Raw genomic sequence first — 17,962 nt, 5'->3', positions numbered from 1 at the left:
TGGGTATTGCTCATAGTGGTCAGAAGGGCATTCAGCTTCCGGCCCTGCTGACCTTCCCCCAGATCCTCACACCGCCAGCCTCCCTCAAATCTCCGGACCTTCACAGATACTCTTCCCCCAAACCTGGCTACCCGCTAGACCGTATTTCTTCCAGAAAGTATTTTCTTTCCCCTCTAATGTGTTCCTAACCTCTCCTGCATTTCCCCTCCCAGACCATGCATCACACAGAACTATATATAATTGCTTCTTAAGCCGCCTCCCTGATTAGACTAGAGCATTGCAGACTAGAAACTACACACATAGCTTAAGGTTAAGCTGATTTTAATTCTGGCTCTACACTTGATCAGCTATGTAATATTGGATGAGGTTCTTAACCTAGAATTTCTCTTTTTCCTTTTTTTTTTTTTTTTTTTTAGGCGGGTGGAGAGGGAGAGGAAGAGAGAGAATCTTAAGCAAGCTCCATGCCCAGCACTGAATCTGATGTGGGGCTCGATCTCATGACCCTGAGATCATGACCTGAGCCAAAATCAAGAGTTGGACGCTTAACCGACTGAGCCACCCAGGCTCCCCTTAACCTAGCATTTCTAAGCTTCCATTTCACCAGGAATAATAATTGTACTTAACTTTAAGAAGTTGTGTCAACTGACAAAATGCATGAAAACACTGGTATGGGCCTGGAAAGGGTTCTGGAAATGCTGAAAAGATACACTGTTATAGGAATTGTATTCCAAATTGTTACAGTTTTATTCTAAGTTCTATAAAGGCTTTCATTCATTAGTTCCTTATTGTGTCAACTCATTCCTTGTTGCACTTCAAGGGTCAGGATAAGGTTTGCGTACACTAAACACTCCCATGTTCATTGAATAAGTAGATGAAAAAATGAAAGTTTTATCCATGAGACCGGAGCAGGGAACACTAAGTCACAGCTCCACTAATTCTGCATTTTTGAGTTATTCCGTATTAGGAATCGGTGTGTGTGAACATGTGTGGAAAACATATAAAATTGGTCATGTTCTTACACAAGAAATAGTCCATGACTTTAATAGTTCGAAAAAGTGACAGCTGTCCCTTCAAAATACAGCCTAAGTCCTTACTTGGCTTCAAACTTAGATCCATTTATCTGCATCCACAAGTCTAGAAAAGCCATCATATCATGTAGACTATCATCCATAGTTTTCCTGCCTCACAGCACATCTTACAATCACCTTCCTGTGTTCTCCCTCTGCCTATACTCCCACTTCCCAGAGTTTTTATCTTGTTATATTATTTATGAGCCCAAACTATAAATACACTGAAACGGGGAACATTCGTTGGTTTGGTACAATTTAAATTGCTCTTCAGTATCATATATATTTATAATATCTTATAAATATTTAAAATTATCATGACAATGGCCCTGCTGACTCAAAATAAATTCTGTATTTTGTGTAGGGATGATTGCCAAGTTGATAATCTAGAAAATTGGAAAACCCCGTCAAACTCGGTGACCGGTCGGTCCCAGAAGAATATCTTTCTAATTACTGGAAGAGCCTGAGTATTGAATTTAACTGTCTTAGAAGCTAATCTTAATAGATAAACATCCTGAAATTTACCTTTTTGGAGAAGATAAGTAAAAGAAATAGTTTCTGCTGAAGAATTTGTTCACTGGACTGTATCTTAAAAACCAGATAACTTTCAGTTCTCAGGCAGCGTATAAAGAGAAAAATCACAGAATCAAGAAGTGCCTGCCGTGCTTGGGAATGTAGAGCTCCAGGCATGACGGGGAAGGGAATAGACGTGTGAGGGCACGCAGCATATAATGGGAGCCTTTGGGAAAGAGCCTTGAATGCCAGATGAGGAATTGAGAATTTATGCCACAAGGCAATGTTTCTCCCAGTGTGACCCATTAAAACTGGCAGCAGCCATATCACTTGGGAGCTTATTAGAAATGCAAATTCTCAGCCCCCGCCAGACCTACTGAATCAGAAACTCCAGGGGTGAGGCACAGTAATCCGTTTTCACAAGCCCTCCAAGTGACGCTGACGCACCCTGAGTTTGAGAATCTCTGCCATATGGAAGCTTCTAAGTACCTGAATGATAGGATCCGATCTGGGCATGTTGGTGGCTATGTGAACAATGGGCTAGAGGGGAAGAAACTGAAATCGGGGGGGGGGGGGCGCTGAAAAGAGTAGGGAAAGTATTGGTTCATTAGGGAGCTTTGCATTCGATCCTTTTCTATATTTTTGCAAGTCTAAGATATAATCAATTTTAGTAACAGCATTATTTTATTTGCCTCTGAAAAGAAAAATTCTACCAATTAAACAAGAACACAATGTTCCTCGTCACTTAGAATTTTTATTTTATGCTTACAGAAAGGGCTCTTTTAGACTCCTACTGACAAATTTTTATCATCTATCATCCCTGCACATACATAAAAAGGAAAATATAAACACAACCATTTGGTTAAGGTATTCCTAGCACTTTTTCCCATGCAGAGTCTGACTCTTCTGAAACACGGTTCTACTCAAGAGCCGTGTGGAGTGTTAATGATGCATCATTTCATTTAAGAATGTTCCACTCTGGTCTCCGGGGTCTCCAAGTGACTGAAGTCCATTCTCCAAGTTTGGATGCAGGTGCACAGGCTGGAATGTCGACCTCATGACCCCCCGTCTGGCCACAGAAACTCAGAAATGCCTCCTGATCGGGGCAATGTTAAATGTGGGAGATGGTGTGTATCTTAAAATTGATGGATTCCCGAGGAGAGCTAATCCAGGCCTCAATGAGGGCAGGAGCAGGAATAATGGAAAGGAGGAGGCAGAGACAAGCAACACTTCAGAGATGAATTCTAAAGGAACACGACCAATTATGTCGGTGTTCGGGAGAGGCGGATGACTCTGAAGTTTCTAATCTGAATAACTAAATGGATGGCATGCCCTTAACCAAGATAAGAAATTCAATAGAAGGAGTGGGTTTTAAGAGCAGAAGGGAAGAAGTGGATGAGAGCAAAATAAATTTAGTTTCAACTTTTTGAGTTGGAGGATCCTGGGGGGACATCCAGGTAGAAATGACCAGGAGATACATGTGAAAAACCATCTATAACTCAAGATAGTGGGGGCTGGGGGGAAAGGGGTCATGGTTAGAGATATATCATTTTTAATCGATAGCATGTCAATGGTAGTTGAAACCATGGGAATGAGTACTATTTTCCAAGGAGAATACAGTAGTGTCCCCTTATCCACAGGGAATACATTCCAAGACCCCCAGTGGATGCCTGAAACCGCAGATAGTCCTGAACCCTACGCATATATGCTATGTTCTTTCCTATACATACATACTTATGATAAAGTTTAATTTACAACTTAGGCATGACAGATTAACAACAATAACTAATAATAAAATGGGACAATTATAACTATAGGAAAGTTATGTGAATGTGGTCTCTCTCCCCCTAAATATCTAATTGTATGTACTCATCCTTCTTGTGATGGTGTGAGGTGAGAAAATGCCTACGCGATGAGATGAAGTGGGTGGATGATGCAGGTAGAGCGACGTAGTGCTTAGTGACCACTGAGCTGGCAGCACGTCAGGAGGACCATCATCTGCTTCCAACTGAGCTCACCACAGGGAGCCGAAACCACGGAAAGCAAAACCACGGAGAAGGGGGGCTGCTGCATACAAAAAATTTGAAGAGAGTTGGTGATAGAACAAAAACAAAACTGAAGAAGGGGCTAGAAGTAAGAAGGAGAACTCAGGGAGAGAAGAAATTGTTAGATTACGTTTACATATCTTATGAGCTCATCAAAGACAAAAGCCGTCTTGTTCCTACTGAGTCCCCAGGGCAATGCTTAGCCTAGTAATTTTAGTTGAGCTAACACAGAAATGGTGGCTCAGAAGCCAAAAAAGGTGAACATTTTAAGAAGGAAGAAGTAGTCAGAAATACCAAATCTTACAGTTGATCATTTTAGATCAAAGGGCCACTGGATTTAGTAAATCTCCTTTAACTTGCAGCCTCTCAGGAGGCCCGGAGACTTGAACAGACAAGGGCAAGGCCAACAGCTGGCTGATGGGTGAGCCAGAGGCAGGACTCTGGTCTTCTGACTCTTGCCATGCAGCAGTTTCTTCCACACTGAGCTTTCCCTTTCAGAGAAGGATTCTGCCCACTGCTAATAAACCTCTGGATTCAAGCAACCTCAGACAGGCTCAAATCCACCCATAAAAAATGAACTCCACTAACATGGCCACATCACTCCACAGGGCAGGAAAAAAGAACTAGAGAGAACAGAGTGAAGGGTCTGGGGTCAGACAGGCAGTCCAGGGCTTGCTCTAATATCTGGACATTGTCTACAGAGCTTCCCCATGAAAAAAAAAAAGGATTCATATGATTTGAATCTCTGGGTCATATCTTGAGCCAGAATTTTCTCTAACTCTCGTTCCTTATAAGAAGACAGAACAGATGCTGCAAGCACGTGGACGAAAAACAAAGCCAACTTCTCTGCTGTGATACAGGGTTGTTAACCAGGAAGCTGATACCGAATTCTATACATAGATGAGCAAACTCTGAATTCAGTGAAGTCAAAACAAAGATACTGACATCATTCTCTTTCATGATAATTACGTTCTATTACTGTTCACATAGCTATGACATCCTGAGAAAATGAGAGTGATTTCTCAAGGGCAAGGTTTCTAAAATATCAGAGCACTCCAGAATTACCTGGGGAGGTCCCCTCTTCAGAGAGCCAGGCGTAGCCTAAATGGGCTTGGCCGCTAAAGTTTAAAATTCTCTTGAAATGTATTCCAAGAGAAATGGCAAACATGACATTTTCCACGTTAAAACACAAAGGTTTCAAAAGGTCAGAATCCACAACTCATTTCCTTCTCTGTGATCCTTGTAAGGCCAGAGGGTCTGTAGGATGAGACATTTGTGGTCACAAACCCTGTGGCTTCAGTGTTTCATCAATAGAGACATGTACAGCAGCACAGAGATTTCCAGAAGCCCCCATCTGGCAGAGATGACTAATGGGGCTTTCCCACTGACATCCTAACCAAGGTGCCAGAAGTATATTGGTTCCAGATCACAGCCCTCAGAGGGCAGTTCCTCCCAGGACATTACCTGTCTTCCCTTTACAGCCTACATTCCATCCACCTGCGCTACCGACCTGTCCACAAGAGGTGGGCCCGGAAATGCATGTCTGACTTGCACCTCTGAACTGACCCCTTCGTAGCAAATGTCAGCCTTTCTATAAACAGGGAATAGTGTAGTTTTTTTTCTACTATGCAGGTTACAATTGTCACTCACTTTTTTATCCCATGGCCACAAAAATTAAAGGCAGAGAGGGTCTAGCCAGAATTCTAATCAATCAAAGGAGTTCCAAGGGGGTGCAAAAGCAAGTGCAAACTCATGCAGTTATTATTGGCCGGTTGCTGACGATCATCAAGGACTTATTTATAAAAGAGAGGGAAGAAATTGAGTGGTGGGTGATTTTTTTCACTGATAGGCCCTATCCCATCAGCGCTCGTAAAAACGTTATGCTACAAAATACAGAATAAATTTACTCAAAGCCCACTTTCACAAAGATAAGCAAGATCTCAAACTAGAGATAAAGCCCATGTTACCATTGAAATTATCCTAGTCCATTAATAATTGCTTTTTTTCCCCTTGTGAAAAGAAGATGAACCAACAGCCTTAATGAGAAGTAGGTATGGTACTATTGACTGAGTGACCTTGGGAAAGTCACCTAACCTTTCTGGGTTTCCCTTTCCTCATAAGGAAAACAAGGAGATGGACTTACATAACCCCCAGGGCACCTTCCACCTCTGAAGTTATTATGTGTCTGTAACAGGGAACACTGGCTATCGATGAGTTTCACAAAGCCATGGAGCATGGTGAGGTGTGTCTTAAAATATCAAAATAATTAATCTTTCAACAAGGACAAGAACACAAATAAACATGTAGAAGCAGGAACAGGACTTGAAGAACTCTAAGCACCCAGGAGCAGGTCCTCCCACCATATCCAGATGTGGCATAGGATGCCAGGATGCCAAACTCTATTTTCTGAACAGTATCTGGCCGAACGGAAGCTCTGCTGGATATTAAAAGGTTTGCAACAAAGTAAAGTAAGTTCTTTTACTGCAGGATGCCTCCGAATGCTTCCTGCCCCATTTAATAGAACTTTCTACAATGATGGAAATGTTCTATATACACACTTCCCGATATGGGAGCAACTAGCCTCTTGTGGCTGTGAAGCCCTTGAGATGTAGCTAGTGTAACTGTGGAACTGAATTTGTTATTTTATTAAAAATTAATTTCTATTTGAATAGCCACATGAGGCTACTACGTGTGTATGAGACACTATAGCTTAAACACCCACATTAGCAATGTTAACCCTAAGGGGGAGGTAATGCATACAGCATTTCCCAAATTTGTTGAGCCATGGAACTCTGTTTTCAGAGAGCTGAAATTCCTTGCAAAACTATTTGGGAAATACTAGTCTATGAGCCATCTTGCTGAGTGGTTGAAACCCCAGAAGGGCACTCTAGCTTTGACATTCTAAATAGCCATCAAGGGCATCAATCACCACCCAGTGACAGAGACCAGGATGTGCTCCTCTGTTCTATATGTGTTGTAATGTCACCCCACAATTCAATCATATCACAATTTCCCAAGTCCTGACAGACACCTGTTGCCTCCCAGTACAAGTCCAGTCCAGGGAATTCTACCAATTCTTCCTTTCCACCAAACATAAAAACAATGATCATTTCTTGCTACTGGGCTTTGCCATTGGCCATGAACTCTTCCATACATTGGGATATGTCATTATTTGAACAACCCAGTGAGATAAGTGGCATTCCTTTTATAGGTGAGGAAAGTGGAACTCAGACGGAGAGAGGGACCTAGTTGCTCAAGGTCACATACTTAGTTAATGGGGAATAGACTTTCATATTTGAATTATGTCTCATCAAACATTCTAACAATACCATTTTGAGTTGACTTTTTCCTCAAAATGTCTAGGGCCCATAAAAAAAGGTGTTAAGATAACACATTCTCAAAATACCAAAAAATCACACATACCTGAGAAGAGCAGTTTGTTTTATAGGGTTTGCTCATATACACTTTGAGAATTACAATAAATACAAGAAATGTTTAATAATCATGGAATAAAGGCCAATATGATTATTTACTAACATGTATAATTCTGATCCTCCAAGAAAGCCTCCACTGGATCTGGAATAATCATGTACTTCTCAACTGAAAATCCACATTGCTGTGTAAATAAGCAGCTACAAAATTTCATTTGTCCAATTATTTCTCCTCTCCTGAGTATGTGATCAATTTGGTGCTTCTAAGTGCCATTTATTCAGACCGCAATCACACACACAACTGCTCATTTTTGCATCTAATTTAGGCTTGGCTCCTCGAGTGGTAGCATGTGGGCCAAAGTCCTTGAATCAATTTGTCGTCATGTCAGATATGAATGCATTTGACTTTGACCTACACAATTGCAGAAATCGAGGGGTTTTTTTCAGTGAAATATTGCTTCTTGAACCATCATTTGGCCTTGTAGGAAACTGGGATCTAAAGTTACACCATGACCCAGAGTTCCAAATCCAGGCATTGCCCAAAGAAGACAATGCAGGCCCTGAAGCAGAATGTCAATGAGGTGACTCTTTACAAATTACACAGGCATGGCCAGCTATTAACAGGGCTCATTGCACTCACTTTGGCTCTCCAGATTAAAATACAATTACTTTCAGTCAGATACATGGCAGTCATTATTTTATCTATAATAAATCTGTGTATATTTAATATAATATTGGACTTTATTATGACATACTCTGAAAGCAATTCATACTACAACTCAGTTTTCATTACAATATGGCATGCAGATATGCCATCTGGGCTCTTCTCAATGGTCCTGAGGAACCTAAAGGAAAGGAAAAACAGGGTTAGAAAGGAATGAACGAAGAACAGGGATATAAAGGAGTCCAAAGGTGAAGTCTAGGTCATCGGGAAGAAACCTTGCATGAAGTGACCAGGCACACTGAGAGCCTGGAAAATCTCAGAGACAGGGTGATTTAAGTAACCAGCGCTCTCAAAGTCCCAGTGGAGGAGATAGGCAGTGTTTTGGGGAGGGAAAAGGCTGGTGAAAGGGGAGCCTGAGAGAGAAGAGGAGAGCAAAACAGCTCCATGCACAAATCCGTTCATCCAGCTGCAAAAGCTCAAAAGGTCCATGGGAGGTGGGGGTGCTTTGGTACACCATTTCCAAGTCTTACCACATGGGACAATTGTTAATGTTATAGATTCCTGGTCTCCACGTCAAAGGCCAGGAATCTGTGTTTTTAACAAGCATCCCCAGGTGATTCTTATGATAGGTAATTCTGGGAAGCACTGTTAGTGGAGAAGGGAATAAACTGAAGGCTCACAGGCTAAAGTTTAGATCCCGACCCATCCACTCACCAGCTCTGTGAACTTGGGAGAGATATGTAACTCTCTGAGCCTTGGTTTTCTTGTCTATACAAATAAAAATACAGTTATGCCCAATAGCAATCCTACAAGTTAGATACTATTATCATCATGCCCATTTTACAGATTAGGAAGCTAGGGCACAGAGTAGTTGGTTGAGTCCTTTGCCCAAAGTCACAGTGCTGGTAAATGCAGACTTGGTTTCAAACCAGAAGCCACCTGACTCCAGGCACCATGCTCTTAGCCCCAACGATTCAGCCCCTCCTCCCAGGAAAAGAACACTGTACTGAGAGAGACAGAGGGAAAAGCTTTCCAGAGAGGCAATTTATGTTAATTTCTTATTCATATCAGATGATAACTTGACGTTCCATTTACATATGTTATTCCATAAACTAGCAACGTTCACTCAAATTAATTTTTGAATCAAGCTTTTCTTCCCCAAGATTAATAATTTATGGGACTCAAGCCATGGCGCCACCTGGGAAATGGCTCAGGCATATTAATGCTTCAACAAACATCATAGCTAATAATAACGCCACAAGGGGTAGAGATAAATATTAAATTAGGTACCAAGTGCTTCCCCCACACCCATGGTCTACAACATGGGTGTAGATTCGGGTCTAGGCTAGCAGAATTCACCAATGTGAGACCCCCTGCCCAAGTGGATTCACTTCTACACTGCTTTACATAGGTATATCGTCTCTTCGGCATATTCCTTGGCTGGAAATTTACATTCTCTTTCAAATCAGGCCTTACTGGTTCATTTCTGAAGACGCCACAGTATATATCAAAATGAAGATCTAATCACCTGCTGTTCTGACAGAGAAGATTTATTTTACTAGGATGTGTGAAATGATTGTTTCTCATTTGTCATCATGCTCTGTACTTTGAGTTGAAAGGAAGATGCAGCCTCAAAGATAGGATATGACACCAGAAACTACTTCTGAATTTTTCTGTTTAAAAGATTCACGTATATATATTGCAGAAGACAGAGTCTATTGGGGGTAGTTTTTTTTAAAGTCCTGCTACTCAAAGTTCTGAAGACAAATAAATATAAAGAAAAGAAAGACAACTGCCAAATTTCATGGACAAAAGAAATACAAATTTGTTCAAGCAAAGCAAAATCAGATGAGAAAAGTGGAGGGTTCTATATGACAACAAGAAAGAGAATAATTCTAGAGCAAAACTAAGGACAGCAGATAGGAATCTATGAGGTAAGATTTAAAGGGCTCTTGCCTTTCTGTAGACCTAATATCTCATGCTAGATATCATTGCTTTCTTTGGCTTCAAGCTATTTTCCTCTAGAAGGTATTCTAATCTCTGCCATGCCTCACATACTTCTTAAAGGATCCATCTCCACCTACTCATATGGCCCTGTGCCCCTAAGCTGTAGCTGATTGGAGCAGGGCTATACACGTGATCCAAGGAGAGTCAATTCAAAGGCTGAGTTGAGCCAACCTGAATCTTTTTCTCTAGACTTATAGGACTAAGAGGCATGGAGAAGCTAATTAATTATTCAGGAGGGAGTTGAGAGATAAATTCAGGTAGAGCCAGGATTCTCTGATGGTAAGAGATTTTCAGGTGGTGAGACATGGTGACATAACCAGCCCAAAACTATGGGGGAGAAGTTATAAGTAGGGTAAGGGGGAGCCAATCTGAGAAAAATTAGAGCAATAAAGACAAGTAGGGGAAAAGACCATGTGCCCTAATAATCCTAGTTCTGGAATTTACAGGTTCAGCTTCAGTGATTGGCCAATACTTTGTTTCTGGTTGATGAGATGGACCGTTATATTCTTACCCTACATCTTTTTGGGGGGGGCTTGAACTCATGACCCTGAGATCAAGACTGGAGCTGAGCTGAGATCAAGAGTGGGACACTTAACCAACTGAGCCACCCCAGTGCCTCACCCGACATCTTCTTTTTACTTAAGTTTGTCTCCTGGGGTTTTATATTCCTTGTCACCAAAGAAACCTCATTAAGTATAAACAAATGTAGCAGATCTTGACACTGGTGGGGAAATTACACTCAGCACCGATGCCTACGCCTAAATCCTCACAACGTTTCCCACGTGGATTATCCAGCCATATTGAACCAAAAGAATTCCTTCCTCCCATTTCTTCACACTGGCAGATGTCCTGCCTTCCAAAGGTTTTGTACCATTCTGCTTAAAATATTTAAAGGAGGCGCCATGTTCTGGAGTTCTACGTAGTGAGTTTTGAGTCGTAAGAGATATTCAGGCCAAGGGTAGTTGATAATCTGGCAGAGATATGTAGAAGATGAATTCAAACACGAGAGGTGTTTAAACTAGATCAGCCTCTAGGATCATTCTGGCCTCCTTAGTCAGGTTGCAAATACCCAAATCTTCCCTCATTCCTCCCACAACATTGTCTTCATATTTTCTCACCCTTTTCCGGATGTACCCCCATTTACCAACATCCCTCTTAAAGGACCCTGAGAACAGAATACTCGTGATCTGACCAGTGCAGAACACCCTAGGACCACTACCTCTTTAATCTGCACTCACTTCTGTAAATGCGCCCAAGAGAGCACGTCCTATTGTTGACACTAGGCTTCACCAGTGGCTCCAGTTAAACTTGGAGTCACCTCAAGTGTTCAAAGTAGTATCATCTTCAACACAGAATTTGATAGGAGGCTGGGGAAGGAGACCATCTGTGCAACGGGTTTGGACACCATTGCAAACCCATTACCTTTCGGAAATGCACCATTACCTTGGGAAAGAGCAGCCAGTAGAGGGGAAGGGAGGTGAGAAACTTCTAGAGGTAAAATTCATTTGGCAGTTTTGCCTGTTTGGCCCTGGGAATTCAGGACCATGGAGACAGCCATCCATGACCTCCCAAGAAAGTTTTCACCTGCCTTCAACCTAAATAATACCCAGAAACATCCTCCCAACACTTTTCCACATCCACACGTTAGGGTTTACTGTCTGAGCATACTTGGACTCTGGATGTCTCAAGGTTCCATTGTGGAAGCATTTTATGATTCAATCCAGACTCAGAGAAAAGGTGCCTGAACACACAAGAAATGATCCCAGAGTATAGCCTGGCAGAATGATGGAGTGGTGGAAGTTTCCTTTAAGTCAGCTGTGTGCGGCTTCACTGCAGAATAGTGACAGGATTCAATTTACCATCCCCCCACACACACACACAAACACAAAAAATACTCATATGCATTTCATATTGTCTCTTTAAGCGTTAGGGCAGACAAGGAATTTCTGCAGATTCATGATTTTTATGTTAAATTCAGCCTATCATCCAGGAATGACTGGCCAAGTAATTTTCTTGAAAATTATCCTCAAGGATTCTACAGGGGCTCCTTCCTTAACTTCAGCTTTGGGACTTCCTCAAGCCCAGTCACACTTCCATGTCATGTATGTGCACGGGGCCAAATCACTCCAAAAATGCCAAAGAGTGCAAAATTCACCTCTTTGTTCATTCATTCAAAAGTACTCTACATCTGCTAAAGGCTTTCCCTCCAAGAACTCACCCTACAGGCAGGGTCACAAGATGTCTCTGTACTAAATTGTTCAGTACAACATAATACTTGGCAAATGAGTTGTAAAAACCTAACCTACTGCAGGAGCTTAAGGGAGAGGAAAGCTAAGGGTTCACCAGCTACAACCTCCTGAAAACTAGGGGATCTGAGATGGGTTATGAAGTTTCAATCTGAGAAACCAGATGACAGGAGAGTGGAAAAGTCTGGCTGCCATTTCCACTGCCAGCCTAGAAGCTTGCAGGGAATCGTGATCATCATTGCAAGCCTGAAGAATTATGTCTTGAGTGTTCCCAGCAACTCAATTACGGCATGCAAATTTTCCGCAGAGTTGACTTCTCGGCTTCGGGAGCCACGCACACGCTCCTTTGGGCTTTTTTGCACGAGGAAAACATTGTTGGGAAAGGAGCCTGAGGACCAACCACTGGAAAGTGCACTCAATAGCACTTTGGTTGAGATAATTGCTGCGTTTTTTTTTTTTTAAATTGTAGGCTTCTGAGGTGACCACAAGCAAAATTTGTGACAGACATTTGACACTGAGAAACTGCCGTGTATGGGTGAAATTTTTCACAGCCCTCCCCCCCAACCAAGACTGGTTTATTGACTAACAAAGGAAAATTATATAAAACCACTGAAGTACGTTGGCCAAGTCTTTTCTTTTGTCGTAATGCTCTTTTGCTAGGCACGAGGACTGCTCCTTATTACAGTCATGCAGACTCTCATCCAGGGAAGCTGGTTCAAGTTCACTGCGTGGGGGATGCTCGGCAGCCCAGTGCGCAGCGTGGCCATTTTGCTCTGTAAGCACAGATGTGCAGCTTGCAGCGAGCCCCTCACCTACCATGGGTTCAAGAGACTTTAGAGCCCCGCTCAGTTCCTGCAGAACTGCCTCCTTATCCTCTGGGCCAGATGCTCTGCTTTATCCCTTCTGTCTGGAGCAAGCTCTGTCTGGACAAAACTTGCAAAGGGAAGCAGTCTGGAAGACAGCGCAAAGGACACAAGTCCACCAAATAAAAAAAAAAAAGCACAATCCAGGGAAAATAAAAGACAGAGCTTGCAGAGGCGGTCTCCCTGCCCACGGTCATCAGGATCCTGTGATGTCAGTTAGCATAACAAGGATATAATCAGAAGAACTAAGGGAGGACTTTAGAGAGACACTTGAGTGGCATGTCTCCAGCCCCAGCTGGGGCCGTGGGTCCAGGCCAGCGGGTGGGAGCGGGCCAGCAGCTTGCATAGTTATACCCTGAAGCACATCCAGCAGGTTCCAGGGCTCCTCAAGCCAACTTCCTAAGCAGGCTTCCCTCTCTGGACAAGGAAGCATCCCTGCCACTTAGCCTTGATAATCTTATTCTCACAGTACAGATGGCATGCCATTTCCTGGCTCAGGAGACCCCAGGGAAGCTCTTTGTGTTTTAGTTCCACCACCTAAAAAATTATGATGATATTTATCTTCTTGGGTCCTTGGGAAGATTCAACAAGACGGTGGAGGTGAAAATGCCTCATAGAACATCTATCACACGGTTTGCCCTAACTGAGAGTTAATGCACATTTATAAACTACCTTTACAAATGAGTCAGCATTTCTGGGGAGCCTTCTGTGCACTAAACAATGAGGATGACAGAAACTAACAAAGTATTTTTTTCCCCCTCAAGGAACTTACAGACCAGTTGAGGAGATGGTACAAACAGAGGCAAAGATGAATTAAACACAGCAACCAAGCATCCAAAATGGATGTACACTGTGTTTGCCATAGAATCTTGAAGGAGAGACCAGGACAATCAGGAAAGCTAAAGAGAGAAGGATTTTAGCAGCACCATGAAGGCTGAGGAAGACTTCGATGAGTCAAGAAGAGGTCCCAGATGGAGAAAGGCTTTGGGGAAAACATTGGTCTCCCATGAATTGACACGATAAAAGTTGGTCTTCCAAGAGCCCAATTGCACTGGAATAACTATTAAAACTCTAAACCAAGCCCCGTATATAAAGAAAAAAAGGTATCTACTTACTGTCTCCTCCATGAGGCTGATTCAGTACAGGAGAAAGCATATCTAGGGTTTTACAATCCCAGGAAGAGAACAGAGACAAGAAAAATACAAGAGAAAATAAAGCACGTGGAGAGATAACCATCTGTGTTTGCTGGTTTAGTCTTCCTTCAAATGTGTAATTATGATTCCCAGGGCTGAATTGGCCATTTGGAGAGACAATAGTCCAGGTCAAGCAAATAACCCAAAAGGAGGCAATCAACCTACAGACAACAGACTCTATGTGCATGGTTTTTCTCTTAAAGGAGATTTGTGTTTGCCAATGGAAAACAAGATGCTTCTTCAAAACATTTTAATTTAGTAGGAAACATCAAATTCACAAGTCTTCAGCAAAGTCTAAAGCAGTATCAACCACCTCATCCCTAGAATAAGACATAAGACTGTATTATTTTCATTTTGTATGAAACATTCAAAGTTCAGGGCTGGAAAATTGTGTGTGGGCCGATGCCTGATAGTGCAGCCCGTTATTATGGAGTGAGTCACGATAAATTTCCAGAGCCACCACACCTTAAAGTCAAACTCACTCAAGCCAGACAGTAAACTATTAGCAGAGGTATTTTTGTAACCATAATTTCTAGTCTTCTAACTAATTTTTTTTTTAACTAGCAACAAGGCCAGTTGTATAAAAGTCATAGAGCTCTCTTTTCTGGCATTAGGGTCTTGGAATATTTATCCTTTTGAAAACAATACAAAATAAAAACATGCCCCTGGGGTATTTTAAGGCATTTTTCAACTGACCAGCTTGGTCAACCAGCATAATCCTAGAGCCCCGGCTCCGTCGTGTCAGCCAGTCCCGGCTCCTCACCACAAGGAAGACTCAGCGCAGGACTGCTGCGGTTGTGGCCACGTCTGCCCCAGGTACCCAAAAGGAAGTCTCTCCATGGCGAGGCCAAGCAGGGGATGGCACCACATGGGGAGAGCTGCTGACAAGACGGGGGAGCTCTGAGAGAGGTTTCCATGCACACTGGAAGTTGACAGGCTTTGCTCTGATACGAAATAAAGCAACTAGTAAAACACTCATACCTCAGATAAAGCCTTCATCCCTTGGCCCGCGTCCAGTTTTGGCCACCTGCCTTCACACACTTCACGCTGCCACCAGGAACCCCATGAGAAAGTTGCATCCTGTCGGTGCCCAAGGGCCCAGAGCTGGGAGCTCTTTAATGTCAGTATGTGTTCTAGAACCTTGGAAGAGGCCCAGGAAAGATTCCGGCTCAAGGTTTCTAGATAGCAACTGAATTGAGCAGCTTTTCTTGGTGTATTTTTAATTCTCTTCGTGATATGCTGTCAGGTCAGTGATGGAGAGAGTTCTCGTGGGCGACTGGGGCAGGTCCTTTGACTCTTTATTTCTGAGCTTGGTTTCACATGAGGTACCCACTGTTAAATGGGAATGAATGGAACAGAAAGAATGTACAATGTGTGCTGTCCCCTTAGCCCCATCCTTGACACTCCTGCAAGGATCTTACATGTGTGAGGAAACGCTTTCCTAGTGCGATATCTCCCACTCCGCTTACACGTTAAATCAGTGGAGTGAATGATTGGGTTTTGGCCTCCACAAAGTCTCCCTGTTTGGGGACAGGGCCGGAGGAGCAGAGGGAAGACCTGGATGGTGTGGAGGCCAGATGAGGCTTCCTGCCCACAGTCAGCCCGAGGGACCGCAACTGGCCGGACAGAAGCCGGGAACAGGAGACAGGGGGAGGCTGCTGATGCACCGCAGACAGCTCGGAGTTCTTTTCTTGGTTAGGAACACAGACTGCGCACACCTCAGTCATCAGCCCTTGAAAAGAGCACTCGGATGGAGGGGCTTGACGGACGTGGAGAAGTCAGAAAGGTGAAGGCAGAAACCATATGTGTCCCTTCACTGGGCTGGCATGGGGCACGTAAGTGCCGAATGAATGATACACAGCTGAGTTTGTGGAGGAAAGGCCAGGGATGCTTGAGGGAATGGATTGTACACCATGGGGAGAAAGACAGAAGGGACCAGCCTCTCAGCCAAAGGTGTCTAGACGGAGGGGGTAGGGCGCGTTCCCAGGTTCTGAGTCTGCTCTTTTCCTGTTTAAATGTCAATCGTGTCTAGGACTGGTCAGCACAGGAGACCTCCCTGTGGCAGCAAATCCCACATTTTCTCAGCAGGTTTCTTCTGATCCCAGCCCTCCGTGTTTTACATGGGTCAGGACCTGAGGTCTGGGGTCTCCTTAAAAGTCCCGAATTCCTTGCCTTCCTTGCATACCTCGAGGGCAGCTTCTGGCCAAGAAACGGTCTTCACCCACCTCTTTTTCATCCTCCTACAAAACCACTTCCTCTCCTGTTCCATCCTCCAGAACCACCCTCGTGCTTTGCCCCCAAAGACAGTTTCAGTGTTTCTGCTCCAATCCATATTAAGATTTAGGGGTCCCTTCATAACATGACACACAGAAGGAAAGAAGAAGATTCTAATCTCGAATCAGCCCTCCTCCTCACATCTGTTTTGCCTTATACACTCATTTCTGTGCTTCGTCCCCTGCCACCCCTCCTACCCCCACAGACTCACTACAGTTGTGTGGGCCTGAGTCAGAAGCTCCACAGCTTTTTTCAGGAGGTTCCCTCTCCATTCCTCCTGATCTTGAATTTCTAGAAAGTCTACCTGTTTCGCAGGGGCTTCCGGTTACACAGATCACGCACATTGTGTCATTCATCTATGGGACATCTTCCCTTGCTGTTTGTACAATCTTGTGTCCACTGACGCTTTCTAACTCCTACTGATCTTTTCCCCAAGGCAGGGAGGAAGTGTGGTCTCTTGACTGGAGAAATTGCCTAGAAATTGGGAGAATATGTGGACTGGGGAAAATTACTTTGACTCTCTGGGTAAACTGGTGTTTTAGCAGCCTTGGGTGAGCGGACGGAAAGCGGCTCAAGTGTCTAGAGAGGGGCATCCTCAGTTGCTGGCCCTTCCTGCAGGTAGGCACATAATACCTCCGGTTTCTACCTGGTTCCCAGGACAAGCAGGTGTCCTATTTCATGGTCCTATTCCTCTTCTCCTTCTCCCCAATTTTGACTTTCGCTTCTCCTGCTTCCATTGATCAAATAAGTTGACTTACTGGGCAAATCAGTGCTTGCCCAGTAAGCTTCATGAACTGATACCCTGGGTGTGCCCTATAATGAGGCATGCATCATAAATAGGTTGGGCCTGGAATGGGTGAATATGTACATAGAACCTCCTGTCAAAATTTTTGGTGAATGACTCCCACTCCCAACTTCTATGCATAAGGATGAGGATACTTTCAATCTCAAGGGACAAAAATTCAACTCAAATTAGCTAAAGCCAAGAAAGAAATCCATGGGTTTATAGACTTGGGTGCATTTGACTTCAGGCAAGGCTGAATATAAGGTCTCAAACAATGTCATCAGAGGTTATTATCAGAAAAGATAAACAATGACAGTTATTGGTGAGGATGTGGTAGGGATGCAGGAATGTGGTTGGATAAGGTGTTAGTAGGAAGGTAAATTGGTGTAGCCACTGTGGAAAACAATATGGAAGTTACGTCCCAAATTAAAAACAGAGCTACCAGAGGATCCAGCAATCCTTATTCTGGTATATACCCAAAAGAAATGAAATCAATACCTCCAAAATATATCTGCACCCTCATGTTCATTGCAGCATTATTCACAATAGCCAGGATTTAGAAACAACCTAAGTGTCCATCAACAGATGAATGGATAAAGAAATTTGTGTCATACACACACACACACACACACACACACACACACACACACAAACATACAATGGAATATTATTTAGCCTGAAAAAAAAAGAGATCCTGTTATTCACAACCACACGGATGAACCTAGAGGACATTATGTAAGTGAAATAAGCAAGCCACAAAAAGAAAAATACTGCATAATCTTATTTACATGTGGAATCTAAAAATGACAAATACATAGAAGCAGAGAGTAGAACAGTGGTTGAGGGAGGGATTTGGAGAGATTTTGGTCAAAGGG

General features: G+C 43.2%; 1 long non-coding RNA gene across 1 annotated transcript in view; it reads right to left on the bottom strand.

Moving 5' to 3' along the window:
- Positions 1-7,792: 7,792 nt before the first annotated feature.
- Positions 7,793-17,962, bottom strand: part of LOC144381478 (uncharacterized) — a 28,856-nt gene continuing 18,686 nt past the window's right edge. Inside the window, exon 3 of the long non-coding RNA XR_013446727.1 lies at positions 7,793-7,901. This is a non-coding gene — a long non-coding RNA (uncharacterized LOC144381478). The remainder of the gene's footprint in view (positions 7,902-17,962) is intronic.

Source organism: Halichoerus grypus, chromosome 4 (assembly GCF_964656455.1).
Source record: "Halichoerus grypus chromosome 4, mHalGry1.hap1.1, whole genome shotgun sequence".
In the NCBI taxonomy this organism is placed as follows: Eukaryota; Metazoa; Chordata; class Mammalia; order Carnivora; family Phocidae; genus Halichoerus; species Halichoerus grypus.
Note: the sequence above shows the minus strand (reverse complement) of the source record. Positions and strands in the feature narration are given on the sequence as shown.